The sequence below is a fragment of the Equus quagga genome, chromosome 16 (assembly GCF_021613505.1).
Source record: "Equus quagga isolate Etosha38 chromosome 16, UCLA_HA_Equagga_1.0, whole genome shotgun sequence".
NCBI classification, from domain to species: Eukaryota; Metazoa; Chordata; class Mammalia; order Perissodactyla; family Equidae; genus Equus; species Equus quagga.
In genome coordinates, this window is record NC_060282.1 from 46,922,450 (window position 1) to 46,932,397 (window position 9,948).

The following is a 9,948-nucleotide window of genomic DNA, read 5'->3' on the forward strand; positions in this document are numbered from 1 at the left end:
ATCTTCCTCAAAAAAAAAAAAAAAAAAAATACAAAACACCAATATAGAATACAACTTGCCTGGGCAGTAAACAATGTTTATGTGACTATAACATAAACATCTTCTACTGATTTTCAAATTTACAGTTCACCTGTAGGCAAAGCAAGAACCCCTTAACTATGATTACAAAACAGATTGTAAATGTTAACCATGACAATGTAAAAGAGAACAAGAGAGATGAAGAGAGGGGTATGGGATACAATATTCTTATTTGACAAAGTGAAGAGAGACTGTTTATAGTTGAACCAGGAAATACAAGTTTAAGTATATATGTAATTAATGGAAAAGGTAGCAATAGTGATATAATTTATTAGATGTTACAGTTAGAGAAAATTTGGGGTGGTTAATTTAGTAAAATCCTTATCTATCTTGGCAGAAAGTAAGTATGCAAAATCTAACATTGATACATCCAGAATTAACAGCATAAGTATATTATTTAGAGATAGGAGAATAGCAATGAGGTAAATGTGATTGCCTCTGGGGAACAAGATGGGAGGAAAGGATGGGCTTGTTGCTTTTTGTGTTCATCCCATTTGAATTCATTCATTCATATAAGAAATATTTGTTGTATGCCAGAAATGTACCATGCACACATAAGTGAAACAGAAGATTTGGAGAGACAAGATATTTTCTACTGAAACAATGCCAAAATTTGAAATTCAGTATTAGACAGCCTTGTTCTTAAAAATTTATTAGGCAATTGATGCTAACCATGTTGCTCCCCTCTTCTCTTACCCTTCCTCTTACTTTGTCATTTTCTAACACAAAGTTTTCAGTCATCTGACACCCACATCCATTCTTGTTTGTTGGTGTTATGGGGAACTCATGAATGGGGCAGCAAAGGAGAAATTGGCTTGTCCTACCTTTCCCCTCCAATGGGGTGGCCTGGAGAGGTTCCAGGATTTCTGTGGAGGGGATGCGTGGTTTTGGACTTCCAGGTAGTGATGACACTGAAGTGAGCTGCAGCAGCAAGGATGATGAGCATACAAAGCAGACTGCTTGGGAGCAGGAATGAAAAAGCCTTCTCTTTTCCACATGCTTCTCAACCATGGCTGAATATTAGAATCACCAGGGAGCACTTAAAAAACCCAATGCCCAGGTACAACCCCGTCCTATCCCACCCTCATCACTACTGATTAAATTAAAAGTCTCTGATGAAGGGACCACAGGCACGTGCTTCAAATCATTAACATACAATTCACGTGCAATTTTTGCACAATTGATTGAATTGACAAAACAAATTAGAGCTTCAAACTACTTTTCATTCTGATATTCATAATACAGGTAAAGTCTGAAAAAGAACTACATTCACTTCTTTGACCTTATAATACATAGTTATAGTGTAAATAGAAAATATGTAGCTTATTTTCATTGATAAAGTTAATTCAATGATCAAAAGCCTCCTACACACACATACGTCCCAGTTTACAGTTCTAATCTCACTTTTTATTCTCAGTGTCCCTCATGTTGTTCTCTTCAAATATAGCAGGCTATCTCCTCTCAGGATTTTGCAATGGCTGTTCCCTCTACCTGGAACACTCTTCCCACCATATCCATGTGGCTAACTGTCTCAACTCCTCAGATATCATAACCTTCTCAATGAGGCTGATCCTGGTCACCCTGTTTAGGATTGCAACCTGCCCTCCTTGTCCCAAACCGGTACTCCCAATCTTACTCTGTTCTGCTTTTATTTTTATCGTAGCACTTATTACTTTCTAACATATTATATAATTTGCCTACTTGATGTATCTACTCTGTAATGCTTGTTTTCTCCCAATAGAATGTAAACCAATAAGATAGGTTTTTTTATTTTGTTCACTAATGAAACTTAAGTGTGTCGAACAGTGCCTAACCCGTAGTTAGTCTTCCTCAGCAAAAAAGAGGAAGATTGGCAGCAAATGTTAGCTCAGGGCTAATCTTCCTCAAAAAGAAACTTATCCTCTTTAGAATCAGATTGTCTTTATTTTAACCCTTGCTTGACTACTCATTGCCTATGTATTAAATAAGTTATTCATCGTCTCTCAGCCTCAGTTCCCTCTTCTGTAAAATGAATATAGTAATAGTACCAATTTCAGAAGTCATTGTTATATTTACTGTGAAAGTAAATTAGATAATCTATGTACGAACATTTAATACAGTACATGGTTCATGACAAGGGCTCAACAATTGTTAGCAATTAACTTTTTGTGAAATATTAATCTTAGTAATACTTTTTGTTGCATTGGTTGTGGACATAAATGAAGACCAAGGAGATGAGAAAAGCAAAGGCTATTTATTCTGAGCTTACTATAGAAATGGAGTTGGCCACTGTCACTTGCATTTTGGCAGAAACTCAAAGGAAAGCAAACAAATAGGAAAGCTTTTAGTGGAAAAAAGGGAAGTCTTCAGGTATGCCCTGGTTGGAAGCTGTTGGCAAGGGGAAGCTATAGGCGGACTAACTAGAAGCAAGGCATCCCATGTGATTGGTTGAGGGTCATATTTGGCTTTCTCTGCTTGGTACTAAGTAGAAGCAGAGACAAAAAATAGGGAAGCTGTCAATTATTTATCAAGTCCTGGATATTTGGGGCTGATTGTTACAGAGCTTATTATTTAGCTTCCTGGATTATCATTAGAGAGAGCAATCTGGCTTCCTGCAGTTCTGACATAACCATCTGGCTTCCTGATCTGGTTACTGTGGATAAAGGTGTTGGCTCCCTGGGCCGGTTGCTGCAGGTTGTGGATTAAAGTTCTATTTTGTATGTGGTCTGTTTTCATATTCAGTCTCTCAAGTTCATAAGAAAACAGTAAAATTTTCATTTCTTTCATAGAATTAGGCTCTTTAATATGTCAGGATAATATTAAATGTGGGGACAATTTAATTAACTTAGTTCATTAATTTACATTGATATAGTAGTTTTAGAGTTTGTTCCAATTAAGTGGTCAGTTTAGTGCCAGGGTGAGATTCTATTTGGATGATGATAGTGGCTTAGCCTTATTAACAAAGTCATCAAGAATACTGACTGGAGAAAAAACGGATTGTTTTAGTTTTTTTTAATAGATCCAAGTGTATTTATTTGATTTAAATATTGATACTTTGTTGGTATAAACTTATCCAAACAGCATCTTGCAAGGTGCATTACCTTCCCTCAATCCATTTTATCCACAAAAAAGTCATAGAACAAATATAATTATGGATGTTCTTTCTAACTAATCATCCTCTTCAAAGCTTATTTGCCCATTAAATCATAGAAAATTCTAAGATGCCTGGCAAAGTTACTTTTGGAAAGGGATCCATTTCCTACATTTCTCTCTAGCGGCTTCAGAATTTCAATTTATGCCACCAGATGGGATAATTTCATAGGGACACTGACATTATTTTTTCACTTTAAAGTGTATTTTTGTTATTTTGCTCCTAACTTTATTCTTTTAGTTTTAAAAGACTATTTGGCCTCCCCAGTTAATATAAGTGTTTTATGATATACCAGTTCTTTTGTATGTATATTCACTGTTAAATTACTTCTTGACATGTTTCTCAGTCTTAAGAGGTACTTAACAACTGACTAATTTATTTGAAGATTCTCACTCTTATTGAACAACCACTGCTATTTTGCATTTATTTCCTGTAGATTCGAAAGAAAAAACTATAATGTCAAATACATCACAGATCAGATTATTTGGAAAGAAAAGCTGAGTTTCCACCATTATATAATTTATTCTTGATATGTTTCGAGATATCCAGTGTTATATTTGATCCATGTGTTCCCTTAGGATGAAAGGGTCCTTCTAATATCAACTTGTTCTCATATGTTAACTTAAAATTTATGAATTTCTGTAATATATGCAAGTCTTCCTAATCCTTCATTGTTTCACTACTTCTTGTGAGTTCCGCTTGGGGTTATTAATTATTTCCTTATCATTATACTTGAATCATAGATACAAAGATGATAAGTAAAGAATTTTACACATCTTTCTCCTTTGAAATAGTTGACTGAATTTTGTCTAAAATTATATGGTTTCTGAATGTTCATCATTTCTAGGGTAAAGTAAAATCATTTTTTTCTTTCTTTCAAAAGAATTAAACCAGTACTTTGAACTTGAATTTACTGTTGATATGCACAATACTTAATATCTAATTATAGCCAGGAAGACTACTTTGGCAGTAGAATTTACTCAGAGTCAGGATTCCATTCTGTGAGAGTGGGACTAGCCAAAGCCAAGAAAGCTCTGAATAGACTGAAATACCAAGAAAACTAACAGAAAATGACAATGTTACATGAAACAAACAGGCCTGTTTTTTAATTTGAATTAGTCAAAATGGGCACAAGAGTTTTGGCTAGCAGTAGAAGCCTAGTTACCAGATTAGGGCGCAAGGTGGACGAGCTGAACACGTCAGCGAGAGTCCACACTGTGCTAAGTTTAGACATACGTGGCACAGCGCAAATTAAATGAGGCCAAGTGGGTCATGAGCTCTTGGAGAAGAGGTTATAACCTGTTGGAGCTGATTCATTGTGTCACACTTACCCTTCAGGCCCATCTTTGTTGTTCATTCCTTTAGACATACATCCTTTCCTTCCCAAATGATCATCTGGTTACCTCCTTAGGACTCTTCAGGCCCAGGCAGAGCTCTCAGGACAGCCAAGGAGAATCTTGGTGCAAAGGCAGCAGTTGGCAATAAGCCTCCCTAATATAACTTGGCTTTATTACAACTCTGGTAACTGCCTCCCTTACCTCTTCACTTCTTTGGTGCCACCTTTTCCCTGGTGACCATAATGCAGCTTTTCTTCTTACTTTATTTCTATCTGGGGCACTCCTATCACCAACTCATCCTGGTAGGCTTTGTTCAACAAAGCTTTTTACTTTCTTACGTTGAGGTGTGGTCTGTAAACTCCGTGTAATTCATTGATGTGTTAAACTTCTTGGCTTCATTTTATGAAGGTATATATTAGAGCCAACACCTGGAGTAAAACAGAGTTAAAACTTTATTTACCCTATGTTTCTTCCTCCCTCTATAGATAGTCTTTTAATTGCTTGAAAAAGTATCGTATTTCTAATAGTGTCAATACAGTCACTACTTCTCTGACTTTAATAATGTGTTAACCTGAACATTGAAAGAGAAATCATATGTCTAATGCAAGCACACAGAGACGACATAGAAACACACCTTTGTATCTGACCTATCCTATGTATTTAAATCACACACTCTGGAAAATCTAAATGGATGCCACTGTTCTCTTCCCTGTCTTTGACTCCCTAGCCTACTTGCACAGGTTAAAATTCCTTTACAATAAGTCAATGCATGCTTTGTTGAACAAATATTTTCTTTTCTATTTATTTTATCTCAATACCTGCCTGTTTGCCGTATCCTGCCCAAATCGAATTGTAGGAGTGATTCCTTCACCAAAAATATAAATCTTAGGCCTTAGCATAGCATACAAGGTATGTGGTCTATTTTAACTGCTGCTTAGCCTCTTATACTTAACTTTCCAGGGACCTCCAAATCCTAGTAGTTATAGCAATATAGCAAGATATTTCTTGTCTTAAGCCTTTTGCCAGCTTTCCTTTTTCCCTGGAATGTCCTCTTTCTTATTACTGAGTCATATTCCTTTATATAAACAACTACAACTTCTTTACCAGTTGATGGACATTGGAGTTATTTCCAATTTGGGGCTATCATGGGTAAAATTTAAAAATAAAATTGCTGTAAACGTTTGCATACATGTCTTCATATAGATGTATGTTTTCATTTCATTTTGGGAAATACCTAAGAGTGGAATTGCTGAGTTATATGGCAAGAGTATCCTGACCTTTAGAAGAAACTTCAGAACTGTTTTCCAAAGTGGCTGTATTACTTTGCATTCCCATCAGCAATATATGAAAATTTCCATTACTCAGTATCCTCAACAACACTTGGTGCTGTCAGTCTTTTTAATTTTAGGTATTCTTTGGTATGTAGTAGCATCTCATTTTGGTTTCAGTTTGCTTTTCATGAATGTTTAACACTGTTGAGCATTTTTTATGTGCTTATTTAGATTCTGAATACAAATTCTTTATCAGATAGAAGTTCTCTATATAATACTTTCTCTTAGTATTCCCTGCTGCAATAAACGTAGTGCAATAGTTTGTGAAGGCATGCTACCAACCCTAGATGACTTATCTCATTTAAACAATGGGTATTTTGGGTTTCTCTACCTAACAGCAGAACCCAGTCTAAACAGATACGTTATAGTGTCTTGCTGGTTTCTTCTTAACCTCCTGAAGAATTTGATTAATTAATTTCCTTCTAAAAGTCTGTGTCAAAGGAGTTGGAGCTGAAACATAATGGAATTCTTAGTGGTTGGGAGAGTGATTTGCATTAATGTTGGGGAGAATTCCAAGGAAGGAAATTTTGGTTCAGCACAAGGAAACTTTCTAACAAAGCAGAATAATTAATGTAGAAGCCTCTGTATCTTTGCTATTATCAACTCACTGTATGCTTTTTCTGGTCTCTTAGCAATGTACTACATCAGTACCATAGGAAGCAGGGGCATGGTGTAAAACAAAAGGTAGTGAGATATTTTAAGTATTCTAATTGTGAAAACTGTTCATTTAATTTCTACCACCTCCTTCAAAACAGTATTAGTGAATAGCAAGTAGAATTCAGCTTAGTCACTTTTAGGAACACTGAGCTGAAGTGATCTTTGTTAAAGATAAGGCATGGATTGAAATTGTGGGCACAGAGCTCACATTCTGGAATTCTTGGAAGTAAAGATTTCCAGGGCCACTGATACTTTTCCTAATGTTCTTATGCTGATAGGCTGCTATATAGTCAGTAATCAAGCAACAAATAAAAGCAGAAGCTAAATGAATGATATAATTAATAAAATGAATAAATTTATAAAAGTATAAATTTTTATTATACCTAAAGACAATGGACAAATATTCAGGGGGGAAAATAGGATATTTCAGATATATACAGTTTAGTAATTTTTTTAAAATAAATATTATTAGGAATAGATGTTTTGGGGTTTATCAAGTGTCTGGAATGTTTTAAAAGCATTTATATTTACATAAGTTTCAAACATGTTTGAACTAACAATGCCTTGCTTTAAAAAATATATTTGAATTTATACTTTACAAGTAATACCTGGTCATTACAGAAAGTTAAGAAAATGGGTATTCATTTCTGAAAAAAGAAGAAAATGAGAATTATAAGAATCCTACCACTAAATATAACCACTATTACTATTTTTGTGTATTCCTTTCTATAGTATACATACATATATGTACTTATATAAATACATGATAAATGTATACATATTCACTTTTAAAATCTTGCTTTCATTAAACATTCTTTAAAAATATTACTTTAAAAGTTTCCTAATAGTAAAGTATATATTTTATATCTTAACATATTTAACCATATTCCCTCCTGATGAAAATTTAGGTGTAAAACCTGTAGCTTACATAAACATCTAAACCAGGTAAATTCTATTCTGAACTCTTGCGTGTGTTTTTATCCCCCAGTGCATGTAAGTTTGGGTTGGCTCAGGGAGTTGAGGTCTTTTTGTCAAAGTCCATTTGTCTGCAGAAAGTTAGATCATAGTGGCCCTATCTCTATCACAATTCTCTTCCTTCTCTCCAAAAATGCTCTGACAAGGAATACTTACAAAGAAGAAAGGAAAGCAAACCATGCTGTGTTCTAATGGATGCCACATGGTCACAGATTATATTAGAAATCAGTCTAGTCCCTGCTTTAAGAAGGAAGCTCATTTAAGATAATTTCTTCCAGAAAAACTTCATTATCTGGAACTGAACAATCTTGAAATAAATTAAAGAACTTGAGGGTGCAATGTTGTGCTTTCTGCAGAGGGTGTTTTAAGAAAACCTAGTTTGATCTGAAAATATAGACACAGAAACATGACCTGGAAAAAACTGAAAAGGAAAAATTTAAAGAACCATATTTCCCTTATATTTTTGAAAAAAGCAACCTCGTAATTGTGTAGATAAGACAAAGCTTAATGGCTAGCTAAGCTAGGTCAGAAACAAAACAATCCAAATGAACCTTAGAAACATGGTTGGTTATGGGAGCATGGACGGCTGGATGGGAGAGGAAGGCGGAGCGAGGAAGAAGGCTCACAACCCTCCCTTTCCAAAGCCCTCAGCATGTCCTCTTCTTTCCTCATTGAAATTAGAGGAGGCTTCTACCATTAGGACAAAGACTAGGTTTACGCCAAGAACCTGCAGCCACTTCCAAATAACTCAAATGTGCCATACCTGGGCCTGGAGACTGCAGAGCTAAGATTCTCTCCAAGACTTCTCCCTCAGGTGAACCTTTAATGAGACCTGGGATAATTTGGGAGAGCAATGGAACTATGTCTTTGGATGCTGCTGGCCCTCAGATATTATGTTAATTTGGCAAAAGAAGTTGTAAGCAATGCAGAAGACTGGCCTGAGTCTAAGGGCTCAGTGGGTGAGAATAAGGAAGGGGCACATAATAATTAACGCTTACAGAATACTTGTCAGGCACTTCAAAGAACATTATACGTATTAATCTATGTAAACCTCTTAACACCAAAGAAATTTTTTCATTATAAAATGTATTTTATTTCTAATTACATTATAATAAATCATTTTTGCATATCAGGCATTGGACATAAATAAAGCAGTGAAGGGTCTAATTCCTGAGTCACATACAGGCAACAGAGGAGAGTGTAAAAAATAGTTCAAAAAGGACGAGTAGATGGCTGCTTAAGGGGAATGGGAGGATGTGGCCTGAACAGCTCACAAAGTTACCAGACTGCTCCTTTACATTCTTAGAGCGAGTGGCTTTTTGGCCTCTGACAAGTTATCACTGATGAGTGATTACCTTTTTACCCGCTACATTTAGTGCCCCCCCTAAGGACAGCCGCTTCTTCCAGGTTATTCCCCTATTTTAGAATGTTATTGGCTTAAAGGTTAAATAAGTATCAACTAGAAGCAAAAATGTTTTTTCCTTTTGCTTAAAAACAAATTAGGAGATTAGAAAATGCTGTTACATGGGGACTGAATATAAGGAAACACTTACAGACCCTGACTGCTGTTACAGAAATGGTGAAGCCACGATTACAACCTCTGAAGTCTTGATCCCCAGCGCACACTCTCACCCACTATTCTCTATTCCAGTTGTGTATGATGCTTGGTCAACTCAGAGCATTTCTCAGTATCTCCATTTTCGTTTCCTTGGTTTACTTGCCTCAGAAAGTTATTGAGTGAAAAATGATATAAAGTATATGACTGTATAAATAACACTACAAGGTATTGTTTTTCATTGTTTTAAGTGTAAAACTCTACCAGTTGTGAGATCTCCCTTTAAACATGGTGCTATATCCTTCCTTTCACTACTGATGGAACTCCTAGTGCTCACTCTCTTTGCAGCCTGCTTTAGAGTGTATACTTTAAGATGAGACTTGGGAGGTGACCCTGAGCTGGCTATCCCATACAGTGTGGGTCTGCTGACGGTGGAACTGAAAGGAAAGTGACTGATGGTCCTGCAGCAGTCACGAGGAGTTGGGTTATGCTTTGGTGGCTGGCTTAGTACTGTCCTATGCTCTCCTTCTCCTGGTTCTTTTTAAATTGATGGCTGCTACTGATGAGGACTTTTAGGCTGCTTAATTTTAAAACAGTTTATGACGAGGATTTTTAGGCTGGTTACTTTTAAAACTACAGATAAGAAGCAGGCTCCAAGGAGTGGAATTTGTTTGCCCTTTGATCAGAGACAATTGCATTTGTGAAGGAAATCTCCATGCCTCCCTCTCTGCGCCAGGAGGAAGGGGGGATGGCCTTATCTCTGGAAACTCTTAATGGGGAAGGCAAGAACTTAAGTCACTTACTGTCTGGCAACCTCATGTAACTGACCCCCCACCCCAAAATCCTCCTTTGTCTTTAGTTGAAGATAATATTTGAGCGGTGACT